General features: G+C 46.8%; 1 protein-coding gene across 1 annotated transcript in view; it reads right to left on the minus strand.

The window, feature by feature from the left end:
- LOC141197674 (uncharacterized) overlaps positions 1 to 12,035 on the minus strand; it is a 53,372-nt gene extending 41,337 nt beyond the window's left edge. The window contains exon 1 of the mRNA XM_073662761.1: positions 11,977 to 12,035. The gene's annotated coding sequence lies outside the window, so the exon portion shown is untranslated. The remainder of the gene's footprint in view (positions 1 to 11,976) is intronic.
- Positions 12,036 to 25,749: the final 13,714 nt, after the last annotated feature.

The raw sequence follows: 25,749 nt of genomic DNA on the forward strand, positions 1-25,749 counted from the left end.
GAGCTCTGAAGGTGTTAGAACAGCAGAAAAACCCCAAAAGTAACCCCACTGTAGAAATTGCACCTCTCAATGAATTCATCTACGGCTGCAGTGACTATTTTGTAACATCCATGCCAGGCTTTTTTTCTGGAGAATTGCAAAACTGCCAGATTAGTGCCCACACATTGTGCCCACATACAGTGTAGTGCCCCCATATATTGTAGCGCCCCCATACATTGTTCCCAGCTTGTGCTTCTGGCGATACGCAGCCCGTAAACTGTCAAGTGCTCTCTTCCCACTAAAACAATGCCAAACATATGGCTGCTTATAGTGGTTTAGGCACAGTGGGGTTCAGAAGGAGGGACATTTGGATTTGGGAGAGCAGAATTCACTGGATTTAATTCGAGGGGGAAGAGAGACATGTCGCTTTTCAGTTTGTTCTACCAGTAACGTGGGAACCTCATATAGTTTCAGTGACAGATGACGGACCTGAGTCTGGTTTTGTTGGGGATAAATTAGGGGGTTTTATTGGTAACATTTTGGGACGCATAATATCTTTTGATCGCTTCCAGAATAAGGCTGGGATCACATTCTTGTGTTCAACGCTGAGCACTTACCGCAGGGTTTCCGTGTAAATTCCACAAAAATGCGATACAGGCGAAACCCCCAATAGACCCACCCACCATAACGACGCAGATGGAGACACTTTGGGCTCCGTTTGGCATCTGCTCCGGTGGTCTCCATCTTTTTAGGCGTGCAAAGACCTGGGGTTGCCCACACTTGTGCGCTAAAAAGACGTCCTAAATAATGGGACACCCTGGATCAGAGGCCAGTCCAAAGTGACTCCATCAGCCTCATAAGTAAGTGGGTCCATCGGGGGTTTTGTCTGAAATAAGGTATTGGGGAATTAACACGGAAACCTAGATGTAAGCTCTCAGTGGAGAGCGCAGGATAAATGTGAGTTAAGCTTTATTCCGATTTTTGTAAGGCAAAATGAACAAATAGACAGCAGTACAAGAATAGTCCTTATTTTTATTTTTTCGCCGTTTTCCGTGTGGTAAAAGTGATAAGCCAGATTATTCTTCGGGTCGGTGCGATTACAGCGATACCAGATTTATATATACTGTATATATACTGTATATTGTTTAAGCTTTTGCTGCCATCACACAGTAAAAATGTTTTTTTTTTTTTATAAAATACTAGTTTTTTTTGTCGCTATGTTATGCGTGATCCCACTGTACCATGAACCGAGGAGTGCCTGGAGAGCCGTAATTAAGTATCAACCCGATCCGACCAAGGTCGCACGGCGACTAACGACTCCGTGAACCAAGGAGGAACCGAGCAGAGGGACCAGGTGCGACTCTAGGTCAGACCCCGATCACAGCTGTTGACCCACACCGGGGAATGCAGGAATGGGCAGGTTAGGCTGGCATGCAGACAGGTGGGCACTGGCAGGCACGGCTGGAGGGCTGACGGGAAGATACTGGCAAGCACAGCTGGTATGCAGACAGGGGGGTACTGGCGAGCACGGCTTGAGTGCAGACAGGGGGGCACTAGCAGGTTGGAGCCCAGGCTGGATAGAGGCCAGTACAGACTGGGAGACTGGAGCAGAGCCGCAGTTGCGGTAGACAGGTAGAGCAGAGAGGAACTGCCGAAGCGGTGGGCTAGGCAGAGCGGAGAGGAACCGCCGGAGCGGTGAGCTAGGCAGAGCAGAGCGAAACAGCAGGTGCGGTGAACAAGGCAGAGCAGAGAGGGACCGCCGGAGCGGTGGGTCAGAGCAGAGAGAAGCCGCCGGAGCGGCGGGCAAGTCAGAGCAGAGAGAAGCCGCCAGAGCGGTGGGCAAGTCAGAGCATAGAGAAGCCACCAGAGCGGTGGGCAAGTCAGAGCATAGAGAAGCCACCAGAGCGGTGGGCAAGTCAGAGCAGAGAGAAACCGCCAGAGCGGTGGGCAAGTCAGAGCAGAGAGAAACCGCCGGAGCGGTGGGCAAGTCAGAGCAGAGAGAAACCGCCGGAGCGGTGGGCAAGTCAGAGCAGAGGAAAACCGCCGGAGTGGTGGGCAAGTCAGAGCAGCACGAAACCGCAAGTGCGGTGGACAAGGCAGAGAGGACAGGGCTCTGTTCACATTGAACAGACTGGAAAATACAGGAAGATACGGAGGAAGGGAAAAGGGACAAGCAGAACCAGATACACACAAGGTACTTGCTAGGAAGTAGCGAGTGGACACAAAACTCACAAACAGAAGTACAGAGACAACGAGTAGGAGTTAGGTGCAGGGTCAGACAATGCAGGAAAAGGGAAGGTACGGACATAGAGAAAAACAGATAACAGGCTAAGGTACAGTTCAGACATGAACTGCTACTGCAAGAGATACAGGAGCGAGTCTGGGTATACGGCCCCCAGAATGGCGGACAAACAGGCTAGGGTACAGTTCAGACAGGAACTGCTACTGCAAGAGATACAGGAGCGAGTCTGGGTATACGGCCCCCAGAATGGCGGACAAACAGGCTAGAGTACAGTTCAGACAGGAACTGCTACTGCAAGAGATACAGGAGCGAGTCTGGGAGTACAGCTCCCAGAGTAGCGAAAACAGAGGGGACGGGACAGGACCTGGCAATACAGTATGCAAAGACAAATTGAGTGAAGGTGTTGCTCAGGCACCTCCTTCTGGGTAGAGGGGGTTTAAATATCCAGTGACTGACAGCAATAGGCTGGAGACCCATTAGGGGTGTGCCCACAGCAGCTATAAGAATCAGGAAGTAACCGGGGGGCCGCTGCCCTAAGCAGACAGTATGATCTGGAACACGGTTTGCAGGCTGGACTGAAGGGTAAGATTGCGGTCTTGCATGGTGGGAGGTGGTGTACCATGCAAGCATGCCGCCAGGGATGTTACAGCTATATTCTGAGAGCTGTAAATTTTACTTTTTTGCCGAATTAGTTATTTTAGGGCTAGTTTTTTGCAGTTTGGCGCTTTCACTTTTACCATTTTTTTTACATAACTTTTTGATTGCTTTTAATTCACTTTTTTGTGAGTCAGTATGATGAAAAAGCAACGTTTTTGGCTTTTTTTTATGGTGTTTGCCAAACGGAATAAATAATGTGCCAGTTTTATAGAGCGGGCCGTTCCGGACGCGGCGATACCAATTTTATGTGTACTTTTTTGTTTATTTTTGTTTTATCACAAATGCTGTGTTTTGAATGGCGAAACAGCTTTTTGTGACGTGTGCGTTTTTTTCTTTTTTCACTCTGGGACATGTATGATATTTATTTTTATCACTGGTCTCATATACTGCAGTACTCATGTAGTGTAGTCAGCTTATAGCTGGATCTCAAAGGCCACCGTACCCTGGGGTCATCACATGACCTCAGGGTACCATTGTAACCATCGTGATCGGTAATTTTCATCACGGGGGTCTCATGGTTACAAAGGGGGTCTTGTGACCCCCTTGTAACAACTTAAATACTGCTGTCGCAATTGACAGCTGTATTTAAGGGTTTAATCGGCCCTGATCGGTTGCAAAACCGTCCGGGGCCGATACTGCAGGGTGCCAGCTGTCACATACAGCTGACACCCACGCGAATTGCCACCGCTGGGTGGCAATATTCCTTTATTCCCAATTGCAGTTTTAAAACGGCAATGAGGGGATAAAGTCCCTTAACGACAGCCGTTTTAATGCGTATTGGCGTTCATTAAGGGGTTAAAACAAAAGTTCTAAAAGAGGTGCCTAAACAGTGGAAACATACCACAAGTGACACCATCTTGGAAACAAGACCGCTCAAGGAATATTTAGATGTGTGGTGAACACCTTGAACCCCCAGGTGCTTCACAGAAGTTTATAACGTAGAGCTGTGAAAATGAAATGTCTATTTTTTTCTACAAAAATTATCTTTTAGTCCCAAATTTTTTAGTATCACAAGGGTAACATGAAAAAATGGACTTCAAAAGTTGTTGTGCAATTTCTCCTGAGTTCACCAATATACAATGCGTGGTCGAAAACTACCTTTGAGGCACAGTGCAAAACTCAGAAGGGAAGAAGCGCCATTTTGGAGTTCAAATTTTGCTGGAATGGTTTGAGTATGCCATGTCACACTGGCAGAGCCCCTGAGGTGCCAAAACAGCAGAATCCCCCATAAGTGACCCCATTTTACAAACTACACCTCTCAATTAATTCATCTAAGGGTGCAGTTATCATATTGACACCACAGGTATATCACAGAATTTTATACCATTGGGCAGTGAAGGAAAAAATAATTACATTTTTACCACAAATATTTTGTTTTAGCCCCAGATTTTACATTTTCGCATGGGGAAATTGGTAAAAAAAAATGGCACCAAAATGTGTCACACAATTTCTGCTGAACGTGGCAATACCTCATATGTGGCTGTACAGTACTGCTTAGCCACACAGTGAGACTCGGGAGGGACAGAGAGCTATTTGCCTGCTGGAGGGCAGATTGTCCTAAAATAGTTTGCGGACTCCATATACAGAGCCCCTAAGTGCTAGAAGGGCAGAATCCCCTCTCAAGTGACCCCATTTTGGAAATTATACCCCTGTGGACGCTAAATGAGGTTAAGACACACTGTGGTGCTCAGAAGGGAGGTGGGATTTGGGAGCGCAGAATTTGCTGAATTTCTTTTGGTGAGGGGAGAGGGGCGAGAAGCAATTTCGCTTCTCCAGAGCCCTTGTACTACCAGTAACGTGGAAGCTTCCTATAATTCCATTAACACATGACGGACCTGAGTGGGGGCTTTTTATGTGAAGCTTTAATTGGGAATATTTTACATAACATTTTGGATCACATTTATCCAGCGCTCTACGCTGAGCACTTACTTTGGGGTTTCCATCTAAATATCAGAATGATGTGATTCAGATGAAATCCCTGAGAGATCCATTCACTATAATGAGATGAGGCAGCAGAGTTACTCTGGACTCCGTCTGGGGAATTACTGTATTTTTTTTCTATTCAGCATTGTCAGAGGTGCACAAAACTGTGGCTGACCGTGCTTTTATCTACGGCTAAAAAGAAGGACACCACCGAATCATAGGTCAGATGCCGTCCACAGTGCCGCCATCTGCCTCATTACAGGGAATCTTCCACTGGGGGTTCTGTCTTAGTGTTGAGCGAGTATGTTCTGGTCCGAGTATGCTCGGGCCGAGCTCCGAGTATTTACAGCTGCTCTGTGATAAGGTTAAATCGCTCCCGTGTGCCTGATTTGCAACTGTTTGACAGTTTTATTACATGTGAGGAATGTGTAAGAAATAGACATTCCTTACATGTACTAAAACTGTCAAACAGTTGCAAATCATGCACACGGGAGCGATTCAACCATATCACCGAGCAGCTGTAAATACTCGGAGCTCGGCCCGAGCATACTCGGAGAAAGGGTTAATAGAACATACTCGCTCAACACTAGTCTTAATCATTTATTTCAGAGATTTACACGGAAACCCCGGTGTAAGCGCCTTACTGCGATCTTTGGGAGGCAGAATGAACAAATCAACAGCAGGTGAATAATTGGTTTTATTTATTTTTTACGCTGTTCCTTGTGCACTGTAAGTAGGCGACTTTATTCTTTGGTCGGTGCGATTACAGTGATACCAGACTTATATTGGGTTTTATGATTGGCTGCTGTCACACACTAGAAAAATGATTTTTTTTGCAAAAACTAGTCTTTGCATTGCCATATTTTGAGAGCTATAATTTTTCCATATTTCAGCCGACAGAGTCATGTAGGGGCTTGTTTTTTGAGGGACAAGTTGACGTTTTTATTGGTACAATTTTCGGGCAAATTACATTTTTTGATTGCTTTCTATTCTGATTTTTTGGGAGGCAGAATGAACTAAAACCAGCAATTCAGGAATTGTTTTTTTTTGTCGTTACTTGTGTGGTAAAATTGATAAGGCAGCTTTATTCTTCGGGTCAGTGCAATTATAGCGATACCTCATTTATTTAATTTTTTTTATGTTTTTGCGCTTTTACATAATTATTTTTTCTATAAAAGTTTTTATCTTGACACCGCTGTATGCTGAGAGCTGTAACTTTTTAATTTTTCGGCTGATGGAGCTGTATGGCAGCTTGATTTTTACGGGACAAGATGACGTTTTCAGCAATACCATTTTTATTTACATCTGTCTTTTTGATTGCGTTTTATTCCACTTTTTTCCAGCTGTAGGATGAAAAGGCTTTTACATCATTCACTGAAGGGGTTAACTAGTGTGACACGGGTCATTCTGGACACGGCAATACCAAATATGTTTACTTTTTTTTAACATAAAAATGTGTGTTTATTAATGTAATATATTTTACTATTATTTAACATTTTTTTACAATTTTTTTTACTTAGTCCTGATATGGTACTTTCACTTTTTTCACAGGTATAATGTATTGCAATGCACTAGCATTGCAGTACATTATACCTTTGTAGAATACTTCTGAGACCATGCTGTGAGGGGATAACCCATCCTGGTGCGAGAACTAGCACCCGGCCATGATGGGCTATCCCTGTCATTGAAGGTAATGGTGTTAATCTCCTTTAATTAGATTACTGGCCACTCAGGGCAAAGTTCTGTACCATCTAAGCAAGCCTCCTGGCCTGAGCTAAGGACCTCGCCCTGCTCTTTGTCTCCACTATGCTTCCTGCCTGAAATCCAGATTCACACTGCCATTATATCTTTGCTTTCCTTCAGAATGTACTATTTGATGTCTCCCTCCTACACACAACACCATATCAATTCAAGTCTACAACCAGATGGACTGAATGTCTGTATTTCTCACTTACTTATCCCTCTCTGACTCATCACCAGGAAATTGTTCTCCTGTGTGCCCATATAGCTCAGAATGAGGGCTGCCAGACAGTATGATTTCCCCCACAATTACTGATATAAAAAAAACCACACACATTACTCAACCAACTCCGTTCCTGAGATGCGCTGCTCCGGTCTGTGCAGTGTAAGTACTGAGGCTCCATACTACAGCCGTGATGTAGTGATGCCATTGCGCCTGCAGTGCACGGAGCCTCAGACTCACAGGTGAAGGCTGAATGGGGGATCAGTGAGCTTTCGACTCAGATTCACTATTCTATTCACTGGTATCACAGTCATAGGAACGTGGATATCACTGAAATTGTGATGATGGGTAAGGAGAGTGTGCTCGGTGCTGAGTCATGGGCACCATAGCGGCCGCATGGGCTTCCGTTATGAATGATAAGGCCCTGCTACCTATTGTGTGGTAAATATCTCATAGGTCCTGGGTTCATTATTATCTGCACCAAGAATGGGGCTAAGTGAATATTCATTCATTAGCTGTGGGGTAGTCGGTGGGGTGGATGGTACCATGTTGTGTGTGTAAGGGGCAATACTGTCGGAACCCCCCCTAAAATAAAATATTAAACCCTTTTTAAATATACTAGATGGTGGCCCGATTCTAAAGCATCGGGTATTCTAGCATAAGTCTCCCGACCCTCCTTTATAATGCCCCATGCAGGAAGTCACATAACCCATATATAATACCCCATGCATATAATACCCCATGCAGGATGTCACATTCCCCGTATATAATACCCCATGCAGGATGTCACATCCCCCCTATATAATGCCCCATGCAGGATGTCACCTCTCCTCCATATAATGCCCCATGTAGGATGTCACCTCTCCCCCCATATAATGGCCCATGCAGGATGTCACCTCTCCCCCCATATAATGCCCCATGCAGGCTGTCACATCCCCCCTTTATAATAACCCATGCAGGATGTCACCTCTCCCCCCATATAATGCCCCATGTAGGATGTTACCTCTCCCCCCATATAATGCCCCATTTAGGATGTCACCTCTCCCCATATAATGCCCCATTTAGGATGTCACCTCTCCCCCCATATAATGCCTCATGTAGGATGTCGCCTCTCCCCCCATATAATGGCCCATGCAGGATGTCACCTCTCCCCCATATAATGCCCCATGTAGGCTGTCACCTCTCCCCCATATAATGCCCCATGTAGGATGTCACCTCTCCCCCCATATAATGCCCCATGTAGGATGTCACCTCTCCCCCCATATAATGCCCCATGTAGGATGTCACCTCTCCCCCCATATAATGCCCCATGCAGGATGTCACCTCTCCCCCATATAATGCCCCATGTAGGATGTCACCTCTCCCCCCATATAATGCCCCATGTAGGATGTCACCTCTCCCCCCATATAATGCCCCATGTAGGATGTCACCTTTTCCCCATATAATGCCCCATGTAGGATGTCACCTCTTCCCCATATAATGCCCCATGTAGGATGTCACCTCTTCCCCATATAATGCCCCATGTAGGATGTCACCTCTCCCCCATATAATGCCCCATGTAGGATGTCACCTCTCCCCCATATAATGCCCCATGTAGGATGTCACCTCTCCCCCATATAATGCCCCATGTAGGATGTCACCTCTCCCCCCATATAATGGCCCATGCAGCATGTCACCTCTCCCCAATATAATGCCCCATGTAGGATGTTACCTCTCCCCCCATATAATGCCCCATGTAGGATGTCACCTCTTCCCCATATAATGGCCCATGCAGGATGTCACCTCTCCCCCATATAATGGCCCATGCAGGATGTCACCTCTCCCCCATATAATGCCCCATGTAGGATGTTACCTCTCCCTCCATATAATGCCCCATGTAGGATGTCACCTCTCCCCCCATATAATGCCCCATGTAGGATGTCACCTATACCCCATATAATGCCCCATGCAGGATGTCACCTATCCCCCATATAATGCCCCATGCAGGATGTCACCTATCCCCCATATAATGCCCCATGCAGGATGTCACCTCTCCCCCATATATTGGCCCATGTAGGATGTCACCTCTCCCCCCATATAATGGCCCATGAAGGATGACACCTCCCCCCCATATAATGCCCCATGTAGGATGTTACCTCTCCCCCCATAAAATGCCCCATGTAGGATGTCACCTCTCCCCCATATAATGCCCCATGTAGGATGTCACCTCTCCCCCATATAATGCCCCATGTAGGATGTCACCTCTCCCCCATATAATGCCCCATGTAGGATGTTACCTCTCCCCCATATAATGCCCCATGTAGGATGCTACCTCTCCCCCCATATAATGTCCCATGTAGGATGTCACCTCTCCCCCATATAATAGCCCATGCAGGATGTCAACTCTCCCCCATATAATGCCCCATGTAGGATGTTACCTCTCCCTCCATATAATGCCCCATGCAGGATGTTACCTCTCCCCCCATATAATGCCCCATGCAGGATGTCACCTCTCCCCCATATAATTCCCCATGTAGGATGTCACCTCTCCCCCCCATATAATGCCCCATGTAGGATGTCACCTCTCCCCCATATAATGCCCCATGTAGGATGTTACCTCTCCCCCATATAATGCCCCATGTAGGATGTTACATCTCCCCCCATATAATGCCCCATGGAGGATGTCACCTATCCCCCATATAATGCCCCTATGGCCCCATACAAAAAAAAAAAAAATCCAATACTCACCTCACTGCTTCTCTGGACTCCAGCGTAGGCCGCATCTTCACGCTGTGCGCTGTGATCGGTCAGGAGAGAGCGCGGTGTAAAGACGTCACCGCGCCCTCTGACCTGAGACGTCACAGGGCATCAGTGGAAGACACGGGAGCTGCTGCACAGGCACGGGGAGGGGTACGTATGACGCCGGGTGCCGGGGTCCTGATCGAGCGGGGGGAGGGACGGGAGGAGAGGGGAGGGGAGAGGAGGGGAAAGGAAAGGAGGGGAGGGGCGTCACACTTGTCCTTGGGAGATAAGCGGCTGTAGCCGCTAATCTTCCGACGATAGCCGCATGTAGGTCAGCGGCGCATTCGGTTGGGGGACTTATGCTGCGAGCAGCCGGCTGCATCGCCGCTGACCTCCGTGCCTCACATGAGCCGCTAATGGCCGCCATGTTTTTCTGAAATGCCGCGTCGCTGATTGGCCGGGGCCGGACCAATCAGCGACCCGGGATTTCCAGGACAGACAGACAGACGGGATAAGACAATTATATAGATAGATGCATTGAAAACTGGACTAACAATATATATATACTTAAAGCTAGCAAAATTACAAGCTCAATGACTTGGTGTGGATGTATATAAACAGATGTAAGCAATGATGCTGCTGAATAATTGATACAGTCACTACTGTACCCTATCCTGTACCTAAACAAAGCGGATACTGCCTAGCTGCGGAGGTTAGCACCCTCAACAATGGTGCCCCCGCTCACTGGTGGCTGTACCTCAGAAGCTCTAGCTAATGCTGATATATATCAAAAAATACACTGATAAATTAAATAGTATCAGATATGTCTCCAGGTATATATAAAGGAAAGGGTATGATAGTCATCAGAGAACGGTTCAATAATCAGCCTCGATGCGTTTCCCCAACAGGTTCATCAGGAGGCTTGATACAGGGATGATAATTCATGATGTTCAGCATAGTGTGCCTAATAGCCAGGTGTCCATGTATAAATATCCCACTTCATCCAAAACCCCAGACTAGGAGACCCATTCCCATTCCTAGAGGTGAATTGTCACAGGATATACAGAATAGAGTCTGTCTACAATAATGTCCATCCCCTAGTGTGCATGTCCGGAAGTGACGCACTTTACACTGAAACACCAGATAAAGTGATTGCTGCCGCACCACTCGTACCCGTGACCGCGCATGACCGTAGTTATGTGTTCCACGCCGCAGAGCATAATGGCCTATATGTGTCCGGACCATAATTCCTGTCAGTAAAGTAATATACGATTAAAGGGTTTGTGTTTACCTGTGTGTTGTATCCTGTCACCTGATTACAGGGGCATAATTGGGGCATTACACTGTGTGGGGGCATCATACATAATGCATAAGGGGCATAATGGGGACATTACACTGTGTGGGGGCATCATACATCCTGCATAAGGGGCATAATGGGGGCATTACACTGTGTGGGGGCATCATACATACGGCATAATGGCATTACACTGTGTGGGGGCATCATGCATACTGCATAAGAGCCTTAATGGGGGCATTACACTGTGTGAGGGCATCATACATACTGCATAAGGGGCATAATGGGGGCATTACACTGTGTGGAGGCATCATACATCCTGTATAAGGAGCATAATGGGGGCACTACACTGTGGGGGCATCATACATCCTGCATAAGGGGCATAATGGGGGCATTACACTGTGTGGGGGCATCATACATCCTGCATAAGAGGCATAATGGGGGCATTACACTGTGTGGGGGCATCATACATCCTGCATAAGGGGCATAATGGGGGCATTACACTGTGTGGGGGCATCATACATCCTGCATAAGGGGTATAATGGGGGCATTACACTGTGTGGGGGCATCAAACATCCTGCATAAGGGGTATAATGGGGGCATTACACATCCTGCATAAGGGGCATAATGGGGGCATTACACTGTGTGGGGGCATCATACATACTGCATAAGGGGCATAATGGGGGCATTACACTGTGTGGGGGCATCATACATCCTGCATAAGGGGCATAATGGAGGCATTACACTGTGTGGGGGCATCATACATCCTGCATAAGGGGCATAATGGGGGCATTACACTGTGTGGGGGGGCATCATACATCCTGCATAAGGGGCATAATGGGGGCATTACACTGTGTGGGGCATCATACATACTGCATAAGGGGCATAATGGGGGCATTACACTGTGTGGGGCATCATACATACTGCATAAGGGGCATAATGGGGGCATTACACTGTGGGGGGCATCATACATCCTGCATAAGGGGCATTACACTGTGGGGCAGTAAAGGGGTCCTGTACTATGAGAACAATACGTTTCCTCCCTTCCTGTCTCCATAGTTGGGTCGTATGTATCTATTATAGGAAACAGAACAAAAACCTTATGATTCTTATAAAGGGGCAACACAAGACCCCAAAAGAGTCTCCGTGCTGAAGGGGTTAATGCCCCCTGCGCCCAGTAATGGGGTCTCCACATACCTCCACCTGCAGAGCCGCCACCACATATATGGCTGCTCTGTGCGCACAGGAGCTGTGATGAGGTCACAGGAGGGGAGGAGTCAGGGGTCACATGATCAGGGGCCTCAGTGGATGCAGGACTCTGCTGTGCTGGTTGTCATGGTGCTGGATGAGCTGAAGTTTATGTGTGGGGTCAGGAGGGGTTTACAGTGTGGATGTAGCAGAGCCGCGTGTGTACGAGGTGTACGGAGCAGAGCCGCGTGTGTACGAGGTGTACGGAGCAGAGCCGCGTGTGTACGAGGTGTACGGAGCAGAGCCGCGTGTGTACGAGGTGTACGGAGCAGAGCCGCGCGTGTACGAGGTGTAAGGAGCGGAGCCGTGTGTGTATGAGGTGTACGGAGCACAGCCGCGTGTGTACGAGGTGTACGGAGCAGAGCCGCGTGTGTACGAGGTGTACGGAGCGGAGCCGCATGTGTACGAGGCGTACGGAGCGGAGCCGCGCGTGTACGAGGTGTACGGAGCGGAGCCGCGCGTGTACGAGGTGTACGGAGCGGAGCCGCGCGTGTACGAGGTGTACGGAGCGGAGCCGCGCGTGTACGAGGTGTACGGAGCAGAGCCGTGTGTGTACGAGGTGTACGGAGCGGAGCCGCGTGTGTACGAGGTGTACGGAGCGGAGTCGGGCGTTTACGAGGTGTACGGAGCGGAGCCGCGTGTGTACGAGGTGTGCGGAGCGGAGCCAGGCGTGTACGAGGTGTACGGAGCGGAGCCGCGCGTGTACGAGGCGTGCGGAGCGGGCGTGTACGAGGCGTGCGGAGCAGCGCGTGTACGAGGTGTACGGAGCGGAGCCGCGCGTGTGCGAGGTGTACGGAGCAGAGCCGCGCGTGTACGAGGTGTGCAGAGCGGAGCCGGGTGTGTACAAGGCGTACGGAGCGGAGCCGGGCGTGTACGAGGCGTGCAGAGCGGAGCCGGGCGTGTACGAGGCGTACGGAGCGGAGCCGGGCGTGTGTACGAGGTGTACGGAGCGGAGCCGCGTGTGTACGAGGTGTACGGAGCGGAGCCGCGTGTGTACGAGGTGTACGGAGCGGAGCCGGGCGTGTACGAGGTGTACGGAGCGGAGCCGGGTGTGTACGAGGTGTACGGAGCGGATGCTGCCCCTCTCCAGGAGCGATCACAGCAGCATTCACGGCATGAGACATTCTTGTACTACACAGACTGTCCTGACAGAACACAGCTCGTCAGGACATAGCCCCGACCTCCAGCGACAGCCGGACAGTCCCATTGGATCGGGGACGGTTGGGAGGTTTCTGTATATAAGTTGTGTGTGATAATTGTAGAATTATTAATGTCTCAGCATAAAAGGATGTACCTGAGTGTTTGTGCCGGGGTCCACATGCATGGAGGGGTTGAGGCGGTGCTGGCTGTATTATGCAGACGGCATCTGCCTGTAACAGTAGTAACCAGAAACTACTAGAAACTCTGCACCAAAATGAAGCAAATCCTTATATATCTGGGACCTTCGCCTTGTACGTAACACCCCCGGATCCGGTACAAGCCGGGCAGATGTTCTCATTCATGTCATTTTCTGCTTAAGGTTCTGCGGTTTTCTGGCCAACTATAAAAAAGAAAAAGCGTAAAACAATATTTATTTCTGCTGCATTGACATAAGTCCAATCTTTCATAATATATAAATCTATTACACGTCGGGTCAATGCTGTAAAGGACAGTAAAGTGCCAGGGTTGTGGTTGTGGTTTTTGGGTCACTCTACTTCCCTCCCAAAAATGCAATCAGAAACTTGTAACTACTGATCTCTCCACAAGAAAAAGCCGACAACTCCATCAATGGGATCATTTTATAAAATTAGGTCTTCGCAAGATGAAAATGGTCTCACAAACCACATTTTTTTTTAAATGTTCATAAAAAAAACCCAAACAAACAAAAATAATAACCTTACTTTGAATTTTTCCCCATTTTTCAATACTTTATGTGGTAAATTGAATGTTGTCATTCCAAAGAACAACTAGTCCCACAAAACACAAGCCCTCCGTCTATGTGAATGAAAAAACAAAAAATTGCTCTTGTCAGAATAATGTAATTGCTATATATATATATATATATTTTTAAATTGAATAATTTTACCCAAAAATTGTGATCTCTTATAATATTATCATTCTTCATGCGAGATTAATCATTAGTCTGTAAATAAATCCAAACATCTGGAAGATGTAGAACAATATATCTGTGATTCTCTTCTGCCAGGATAAGCGCGGCCTTTCTGTCCTTTCTGTGATGGAGAAAACGCTTGAAAGATTCAGAAAGTCCGATGAGTTTTTGGAGTTTATTGTAAAGGGCCTTAATGACGACCTGGGAAAGAAACCACCAGAAACAAAGGATCCAACCAGGTAAGTTCTAATGATCCCATCTGATAAAATGATCAGCTTTATTTCCATGGGATTGTTCTGTAGAAGAGATGGGACCTGCAGCATTTTGATCTTGAACTTCACTATGTATAGATGTAGCAAAGCTTAATGTGACAATTCACACAGCGCATTGATAAATTGTCTCAGGTTAGCTCTCATAAGAGAATTAACATCACTTATAGTGGAACTAAACTTACAATTTTTTTTCAGAATTGTGAAAATTATGGCACTTTGCAAAGCACTTCATTAGTTTCTTTGGCGTCATATCCATAAAATGATGATATTAAAGTGGCCTCCAGACCCTGCTTTTCCCCAGTGCAGGAGCGTTGCTGGGGTCCTAAGAGATCAGGGACCCCAGCCCCAAAGTACATGTTTCCCCATATAACCTCCCTGCCACTTAAAAGAGGATTTATACATATATAATTACAGTATACCACTGTTACTAATCTAAAATACACTATACAAAGACCAATATTCCCAAAATTACTACTATACAAGGCCAAAATGATCCTGCTACACAATGTCCTCTACCATCACCACCACACAGTGAGTCCATATATGAAAGAAAACCCCGCAGGGTAAAAGACCATCAAAGGAGTCCAGGGAGTATAAAATCTATCATATTTATTCAGCAATAGAGAAATAGGATGATGGGGGAAGGGACACGACACATATGTGATTGTTAGACATGTAAGCAAAAAAAAGCCAGGCACGCAAGGAAGGGGCCATTCCAGGTATAATGGCTGTCTATAGGATCATCATGGGTATACTAAAATATCCCAAAATAGACACCGCATATATTCCACTGGGGGCAACAGTCATCATATACAGGTGCATCTCACTAAATTACAATATCATCAAAAAGTTAATTTATTTCAGATCTTCAATACAAAAAGTGAAACTCCTATATTATATAGAGTCATTACAGACACAGAGATCTATTTCAAGTGTTTATTTCTGTTAATGTTGATGATTATGGCTTACAGCCAATGAAAACACAAAAGTCATTATCTCAGTAAATTAGAATAATTAACAAAAAACACCTGCAACGGCTTCCTAAGTGTTTAAAAATGTCCCATAGTCTGTTTCAGTAGGCTCCACAATCATGGGGAAGACTGCTGACTTGACAAATGTCCAGAAGGCAGTCATTGACACCATCCACAAGGTCCCAGAGTTCCAATTTTCCTTTGGAAATCAAGGTCCCAGAGTCTGGAGGAAGAGTGAAGAGGCCACAATCCAAGCTGCTTGAGGTGTAGTGTGAAGTTTCCACAATCAGTGATGGTTTGGGGAGCCATGTCATCTGCTGGTGTAGGTCCACTGTGTTTTATCAACACCAAAGTCAGCGCAGCCGTCTACCAGGAAATTTTACAGCACTTCATGCTTCCCTCTGCCGGCAAGCTTTTTGGAGATGGAAATTTCATTCTCCAGCAGGACTTGGCACCTGTCCACACTGCCAAAAGTACCAATACCTGGTTTAAAAACAACAGTATGACTCTGCTTAATTGGTCAGCAAACTCACATGACCTTAACCCCATAGAGAATCTATTATAGAGAATCTATGGGATATTGTCAAGAGGAAGATAAGAGACACCAGACCCAACAAAGCAGACGAGCTGAAGGCTGCTATCAAAGCCACCTGGGCTTCCATAACTCCTCAGCAGTGCCACAGGCTGATCGCCTCCAAGCCACGCCGCATTGATGCAGTAATTGATGCAAAAGGAGCCCTGACCAAGTATTGAGTGCATTTACTGAACATACATTTCAGGAGGACAACATTTCGGATTTTAAAAACATTTTTCAAGCTGATGTTATAAAGTATTTTAATTTACTGAGATAATGACTTTTGTGATTTCATTGGCTGTAAGCCATAATCAGTGGTGTACCGCCAATGGTGGCAGGCCACACCACTGCTATGGGGCCCGTGAGCCTCGGGGGAGCGAGGAGGATAGGTGAGTATTGGGGGGGTGGGAGGTTGCGGCGGAGGAGCGGGCACACGCAGTAGCGGCTGCTGTAGCTACCACGTGTGCCCGCTGCTAAAGGGACATGAATATTCCCTCTTCTCCACTTCCATGGGCGTGGAGAAGAGGGAATATTCATTCTCTTTAGTAGCGGGCACGGAGAAGCGCTGAGCCGTGGCTCCTGCTTACAGTGCCCGCTACTAAAGAGAATGCATATTCACGCTTGTCAACGCTCATAGTCCCGGCGTGGAGAGGAGTGAATATGCCGGCAGCAGCAGCAGCTCACCTCGACAACAGAGAGCGTGCGCTGCTCAGATACCAACATGAGCTGCTGGCAGACAGAACACAGCAGCTCTGGAGCAGAGGTGAGGAAGGAAGGTGAGTATAAGTGTTTATTTTTTGTGTGTGCAGTGATGGGGCCACACATACCAGGATTGGGGGGTGAGGAGGCCATGCATACCAGGATTGGGGGGTGAGGAGGCCTTACATAACAGGATTGGGGGATGAGGGGGCCATGCATACCAGGATTGGGGGATTAGGGGGCCACACATACCAGGATTGGGGGTTGAGAAGGCCACACATACCAGGAGTGGGGGTTGAGGAGGCCACACATACCAGGATTGCGGGATGAGGGGGCCATGCATACCAGGATTGCGGGATGAGGGGGCCATGCATACCAGGATTGGGGGATGAGAAGGCCACACATACCAGGATTGGGGGATGAGGGGGCTATGCATACCAGGATTGCTGGATGAGGGGGCCATGCATACCAGGATTGGGGGATGAGGAGGCCACACATACCAGGATTGGGGGGTGAGGAGGCCATACATATCAGGATTGGGGGATGAGGGGGCTATGCATACCAGGATTGCGGGATGAGGGGGCCATGCATACCAGGATTGGGGGATGAGGAGGCCACACATACCAGGATTGGGGGATGAGAAGGCCACACATACCATTCCTGACCCCATTTTTGGCGGTCGGATATTTCCCTGGATGTCATGTATCCTGCTGCATATTGCTGTATATAACATAGGCTTACGTCATGTGAACAATGGCCAAATAGCTGTTGGCTGAGCCATATATACCAGGAATGGGAGATGAAGAGGCCATGCATACCAGGATTGGGGGATGAAGAGGCCATACATACCAGGATTGGGGGATGAGGAGACCATTCATATTAGGATTGTGGGATGAGGAGACCATGCATACCAGAATTGGGGGATGAGGGGGGGGGGGCATGCATGCCAGGATTGGGGGATGAGGGGTGCTATGTATACCACGATTGGTGGATGAGGGGTGGCCATGCATACCAGGATTGGGGGATGAGGGGTGCCATATGTACCAGGATTGGGGGATGAGGGGTGCCATACATATCAGGATTGGTGATGAGGGAGCCATACATACCAGGATGGTGAAATTTTCCACTAGCTGCTGCATTTCCCACCCTAGGCTTATACTCAACTCAATACGTTTTCCCAGTTTTTTTGTGGTAAAATTAGGGGCCTCGGCTTATACTCGGGTCGTCTTATTTAAAACATACGGTATTTTAAAATTAGTGAGTACGTGGTGTCCATAATACTGCAGGACTGTGTGGTGCATTATACTATATGGGGGCTGCATTTTACCCTTTGGGGTGTGAAATATACTGTATGGAGGACTATGGGGAGTGCATTATATTCTATCGAGGACCATGGGAAGTTCATTATACTATATGGAGGATTATGGGGGTGCATTATACTATATGGAGGATTTTGGAGGGTGCATTATACTATATGGAGGATTATGGGTGGCATATTATACTATATGGAAGTCTATGTGGGGCCATTATGATATTTTGAGGGCTATGCGGGGGGCCGTTATACTGTATGAAAGCAATTATACGGTGTGAAGGTTTGTGTGGGGTCCATCATACTGTTTGGAGGGCTGTGTGGGGCCATTATACTGTTTGGAGGGCTAGTGTGGGCCATTATACTGTATGTAGGCCCATTATACTGTATGGAGGGCTGTGTGGGAGTCACAGTTGGGGGAATCATACTGTGTTAGGGTCACCATACTTTGCCTTGGGAGTTGAAGTTGGGTACAATAAGGTCATTATACTGTTCATGTAGAGGCTAATGTGGAGGAATGCACCATGGGGGTATCATACTGTGTTTGGGGGACACTTTTATTGGCATCATACTTCATGGGGGCAATGAAAGAGGGATCTAGGACTTCAGTAGGAGGAAAATTAGAAAAAGCGAAGTAAAGGCTGGAAAGTTGTGAGATCGGCTCTTCTGTGACACAGACAAATATTTCTTTATTTTTTTGGTGGGGTCCAATTAGAGCTTCTGCTATGGGGCCTCATGATTTCTATGTGCGCCCCTGGCCATAATCATCAACATTAACAGAAATAAACACTTGAAATAGATCACTTTGATTGTAATGACTTTATATAATATATGAGTTTCATTTTCAGCATTGAAGAACTAAAATAAATAAACTTTTTGATGATATTCTAATTTAGTGAGATGCACCTGTATATATAAGGGGTGTGGGTGCCATCATACTATAAGGGGCTATGGGAGTCATCATGCTATATATAAGGGGCAGTGGGACCATCATATTATATAAAATGGGGAGTGGGTGCCAGAATACAGTTTATAAGGGGCTGTGGGGCCATCATACAGTATAAAGGGAGCTGTAGGGGCCACAATATAGTGTACAAGTGGGTGTGGGGGCCATCATACAATATATATTGAGCTGCGGGGGCCATCATACAGCACTGTATATATGGGGCTGTGAGGGCCATTATACAGGATATAGGGAGTTGTAGGGACCATCATGCCAGTTATAAGGAGTTGTAGAGACCATCATACAGTGCATAGGGAGCTGTGGGGACCATCAGACAATGCATAGGGAGCTGTGGAGACCATCATACAGTGCATAGGGAGCTGTGCGGACCATCATACAGGGCATAGGGAGCTGTGGGGACCATCAGACAATGCATAGGGAGCTGTGGAGACCATCATACTGTGCATAGGGAGCTGTGGGGACCATCATACAGTGCATAGGGAGCTGTGGGGATCATTATGCAGTGCATAGGGAGATGTGGGGACCATCATACAGGGCATAGGGAGCTGTGGGGACCATTATGCAGTGCATAGGGAGCTGTGGGGACCATTATGCAGTGCATAGGGAGCTGTGGGGACCATTATGCAGTGCATAGATAGCTGTGGGGACCATCATACAGTGCCTAAGGAGCTGTGGGGACCATCATACAGTGCATAGGGAGATGTGGGGACCATCATACAGGGCATAGGGAGGTGTGGGGACCATTATGCAGTGCATAGGGAGCTGTGGGGACCATCATACCGAGCGTAGGGAGCTGCAGGGACCATCATACAGTACATAAAGAGCCGTGGGGACCATCATACAGTGTATAAGGAGCCGTGGGTACCATCATACAGTGCTTAAGGAGCTGCGGGGACCATCATACAGTGCGTAGAGAGCTATGAGGACCATCATACAATGCTTAGGGAGCTGTGAAGACCATCATACAGTGCATAGGGCACTGTGGGGACCATCATACAGAGCGTAGGGAGCTGTGGGGACCATCATACAGAGCATAGGGAGCTGTGGGGACCATCATACAGTGTCTAGGGAGCTGTGGGGACCATCATACAGTGTCTAGGGAGATGTGGGGACCTCATACAGTATCTAAGGAGCTGTGGGGACCATCATACAGTGTGTAGGGAGCTGTGGGGACCATCATACAGTGTATAGGGAAGTATGAGGACCATCATACAGTATCTAAGGAGCTGTGGGGACCATTATACAGAGCGTAGATAGCTGTGGGGACCATCATACAGTGCATAGGGAGCTGTGGGTTCCATCATGCAGAGCGTAGATAGCTGTGGGGACCATCATACAGTGCATAGGTAGCTGTGGGGACCATGATACAGTGCATATGGAACTGTGGGTACCATCATACAGGGCATAGGGAGCTGTGGGGACCATTATGCAATGCATGGGGAGCTGTGGGGACCATCATACAGGGTATAGGGAGCTATGGGGATTATCATACAGTGTATAGGGATCTGTGGGGACCATCATATAGTTCGTAGGGAGCTGTGGGGAACATCATACAGTACGTAGGGAGCTGTGGGGACCATCATACAATATACAGGGTGCTATGGGGGCACTCAGGACATTATTTGTTTTAAATGGGTGCATCATCAGAAATTTCTTCTTTCACCACCCCGAAATCATCGTCCATAGACTTGAAGAAGAACTTTGTAGTTGGGTGTAGTTTGATTGTGGCTTTAAGGGGGCATTATTACTTAAAGGGGATACTCAACGGTATTTGTTGCTTGGAGGGAACACTTCAGATATTGAAACTTTCATAAGAGCTTATCTGGCATTATTACTTGCTAGGTAGCACAGTGGGGTCTTTACTACTTTCTATGGGACGCTATTATTTTTATAGGTCCCCTCTATCTGGCACACAGTCTTTGTAGCATTAATTGGTGGAGGGTAATCATAGTAATGACATAATTTTTGAAGTATTGAGGTTCCTATTCCACGTCGGAGGAGCAGGCAGCATGGGGAGGTTGTGCAGGGTGGGAATAGATGGGGACGGAGCTGGAAATGTGAGAAGTCAGATGGTCTTTGTACAGTGTGTTTTTTATGTAGAGGCAATGGTCATATCATAATACTATGTACTCACTGTGTAGTGTTGATGGTAGAGGGCATTGTGTAGCGGGATTATTATTGCCTTGTATAGAAGTAATTTTGGGAATATTGGTCTTTCAGTTGTGTATTTTGGTTAGTAACAATGGTGTACTGTAATTATATATGTATAGGTCCTCTTTTAAGTGGCGGGGAGGTTGTATGGGGAAACACCTACTTTGGGGCTTTGGCCCCTGATCTTTTATGACCCTAGCAACGTCCCGGCATACAAGGGATATCGGGGGTCACAAAGTGTTCTGGACGTTTCCTTTACAGTATGAAGCATTTTCCACACAGTATCCTTCCTCTGTAATATACTCCAGGACTGGTGAGGCGCACTGTCGCTCCCTATTTCGCCATAACTCGGCCTCGGCACTGCAGTGCTGATCAGCAGGTCTGCTTACTTGTTCTTGGGTTTCGCGCACTATGTCTTCCACTACTGGCGCCCTTGAACCCTTGCACTCGTGACTCCCACTAGTACATCATATTCAGTGCTGCTTTGGGGTCCGTAACTCGGCGTCCAATCGAAGGACCCTTCTCTGTAAGGCCACTCTGTCTCATCGGTCCAAAAAAGTCTGGCGCACTTCATGGCCGCCTCATATAGAATGAATGGAGCAGCATTTTAACATGCGGACCACCGTTCCAATCTAAAGGGGATGAAGGTTCCTGTAGATTGGAGCTTGTTTTCATTGGACAACCCCTTTAATTTTTCACACACTGTTTCTGCATTTAAGTCTATTTTTTGGTAAATATTCGATGACCTGGTGTAATTTGTGATGTGTTGTTGTTCACCTGAGGTTGTATTGACCTCATTTTATAACTTCTAAGGACCAGACTTTTTTTTAATATATCCTGAATAGAACACAATAGAATTGTATGGAAACATTATTGTGTTCTTCACAATTCAAGGCAACGTGTCCTTATGAGATCTTTTTCTTGAAGGTATATGGCCCTCAGGTTCTTTATCACCATGCAATCTGAAGAGCCAACTTAGACTAAGAGTGGCCACCACTGGGCATACACCATGGTGCAGCAAGGGCTAGCAATCTGTCCCTCCAATTGTGTGGGTACTTATTGCTTAGGGAATGTCAGTCCAATTCTTCTTTTTAAGAGGGTTCACTGTCTGTGCATCTCTGTGCCCGAAGAATATTAACCTGGTGTTACTGTATTACTGCTGTTCCAAGTGGCAAGCACATGGTTCTCTTAGAGACAGGACCCTTGTTTAAACCCAAGTAGACTTGAATTGGAAAGGCCACTGGTCTGGACCAGGACTCTGGTTGTGTCCGGTGATGGCGGCATGCACGGTTTCTATGGACGTGTCTGTGTGTAGTCAGAAAAGCATTTCAGTGGTGGCCTAATAACTGCAAGGAGCGACGGAGGTGCTGGACAAAGGTAAACGAGTGGCTGCAGAACGGTTGGTAAATGTGGCCACATCATGGGAATATTGGCCACTGATGACTGAGGCCTCCCTCCTGGTTTGGTCCTGGAGCCCCCCGGCCACTTGTTGAACATCTTTCCTGTTTTTTACTGTTACACAAGACCCTGTGTCTCCTGTATTCTGCGGCTGCGTCCCGTTCTTCAGTCTTCTTTCTGTAGCATGGTGTGTACGACGTCCTGGATACAATGTTACTGCTCCATCACAGACTGAACCCCAGAACAATTGTCATGGAATTTGGTACCAGAGTTCTCTCTGTGTATGGAGCCCCCATATTTTGTGATTACTCTCAACATTCTCACTGTGTAAGGTGAAATCCAGGAGAAAAACCCACACAAAACAATATATATATATATATATAATTAATTTTTTTATTGAAATAGCAATAAGCAACATTGTAATGAAAATATTACTGGTCCTTTAAGAAATTAAACTATGGTCACAGTCACTCTCAGATTGGCCCCGGTGGAGACCACAAAACGAGCTGCGGTCATTGGGGACCACCTGAGAGTCATTGGGACCCAAAGATCCAGAAGAAGGCAAAGAAACCCCCCCAAAAGAATTCTGATTCAGGGGGGAAAAAAATTCCTTCCTGACCCCTTTTCTGGCGATCGGATATTTCCCTGGATCTCGTGTATCCTGCTGCATATTGCTGTATATAACATAGGCTTACGTCATGTGAACAATGGCCAAATAGCTGTTGGCTGAGAACTCGTCCTGTATGATAAAATCTGCGATGGAGGTTCCTAATACGGCTTCCAACGAAGATGTGACATCATCCAAATGTGTATAAGAACTAGCGAGTGATAAAGGAGACAATGGCTGGTAGGTAATAAGTCATTACCTGTCTGCCAATATCTTCTTCTGGAAGACTTCAAGATATCATGTATTACATATTACATATTATTCTGAAAGAGCACCATGTAATACCAGATGTGTCCTGGAGAGGCCACTACGTCCAGCAAAACACAGCTGATTGCTGAGGGGGTTCACTGCCGGACCCCCGACTATCAACTGATCGCCTGCAAGTCCTCATTTGGGGACAGGAGTTGTTCACACTTGGCATATTTTGTGATTCATGAGGGGAAGACAGTAGCTGGATAGAGACTTTTTCTATAAAGTCAGATTAAAGGGGTTTTCAGGAATGTTTTTATGTAATATATAGGAGGGTCCCAGTGGTAGAGAAAACACACAGAGCTTTACTTTCTCCTGCTGCTCCAGCTCTGGATCTTCAGCGCTTCCTGTGCTCTATTGTGACAGGCTGCAGGGGTGATGGCTCAACTTCAGCACACATCATTGCTGCAGCCAATCACTGAGCTTAGAAGCTCTGTCAGCGTGGCCCACTGAGCCAAGTGATTGGCTGCAGAGCTGCAGTCATGATGTCACCCTTGAAGCCAGTGACTAAAGATCAGTGGCAGCGGTGAAGTGCTGGAGCTGGAGCAGGAGGTAGTAAAGCTTCATCTCTTCTACTTAAGTGACGATTTATAGGATTTATATTTAAGTGATGAAAAATAATTTGCTTGTGTCGCCACTTTCCGAGATCTGAAAGCCGCGGCGTTTTCATGTTTCGGGAATGGGGCAGCGTGAGGGCTAGTTTTTTGCACCACAAACTGATGGTTATATTGATATCATTTTGGGGTATATACAATGTTTTGATTGTCTGTTATAATATTTTTTCTTGTTGCAACAAATGTAGATCTGTAATTCTGGCATTTTATGTAATGTTCTAGTTACGCCGTTTACTAAATGGATTAATTTATTTTAGATTTTGATGGATCTGACTTTTACAAACGCAGCGATACCAAATATGTGTATTTTTTAAATGTTTTATATTTCTTAATTTTTAATGGGGGGAAAACTGGGATGATTTGAACTTTTATACTTTTTTCATTTTTTTGTTACTTTTCACTGTATTTGTTCGTCTCTTTAGGGGGCTTGAACCTCCGATCATCTGATTGCTTGTGCTATATACAGCATTGCTATATATAGCAGAAATCACGGTCTCCTATGAACACTAGCAACAGGCTGGCTGTCACAGGAATCCAGTGATGACAGACACAGGGATCTTCAGTGATCAAGTCACGGGTGCGCCAATGAAGAGATGGAATGGTGCACCCCCTGCTGGCGCACATTAAATGCCGCTGTCACAGACTGATAGCAAGATTTAATAGGCTAACTGTCGTGGACAGAGCTCCGCTCAACCTGCGACTGTTAGAGGCATATGATTGCTGAATAACACAGCCATCATCTGCCGAGAAAGATGCAGACTCGGCGTGTGAGCCTGCAAGAAATGCGGGGAGCAGAATTTTGACGGATATAGTCCTTCATAAGTTAAGATGCATTTCTGAGTTAAAGAGTGACCGTCATTAACTGTATTTTCTAGACTATATGACGCACTTTTTAACAACAAAAAATCTTGCTCAGTATTGTGTGCGTCCTATAGACCAGAAGCAGCGTCCTATCAAGTATGCTTATCATGTGTCTGGCAACTGCCGGAGCAGATTTCAGCTGATCGTGGGGGTGCCAGGTGTCAGACCCTCCGATCTCATACTGATCAGCTATCTTACAGATAGGTCATCAATTCTTAAGTCCCAAATAACCCTTTAAGGGGACTAGAAATGAAATCACCACCAAGGCACCAACAGAATAATAAATATGTCCTTGTATAAACTGTTGGTTCATTATAAGCTCATTGTCTACACAATGCAGAAATGAATGATTTATACAGGGGCATCTTTATAAACTCATTACACAGTGGTATTTCACAATGGTGGTGGTTTAGGGGCCTGAAATGAAGTGATGGGTTACCTTTAATACATCCATGAACATTCACACACATACACACTCACCTCAACACACACATACATACACACACAGACACAAATACACACTCACCTCTATACACATACAATAAACACACGTGCACACACCCCTTCAATGCTGCAGTGCTCGGTAGACAAACACACAAACCAGGGACACACAAACCATCACACAGCCACCCCGTTATTGATGGGGTCACAGACACACACATCTTCAGTGCTGGGGTCACAGACACACATCCCTTTGGTGCTGAGGTCACACAAACAGACACAGACACACACCTTCAGTGCTGGGGCCACACACACAGCCCTTCAGTGCTGCATTTCAGGGGACATGTACACGTGTGCCAAACACACGTGCACACACCCCTTCAGTGTTGCAGTGATGAGGAAACAAGCACACACCCCATTAGTGCAGGGACACGCAAACCATCACACAGCCTCCCCGTTATTG

This window comes from Phyllobates terribilis, unplaced genomic scaffold (genome assembly GCF_046119375.1).
Source record: "Phyllobates terribilis strain yellow unplaced genomic scaffold, ASM4611937v1 Scaffold_85__1_contigs__length_6476398, whole genome shotgun sequence".
Taxonomy (NCBI): domain Eukaryota; kingdom Metazoa; phylum Chordata; class Amphibia; order Anura; family Dendrobatidae; genus Phyllobates; species Phyllobates terribilis.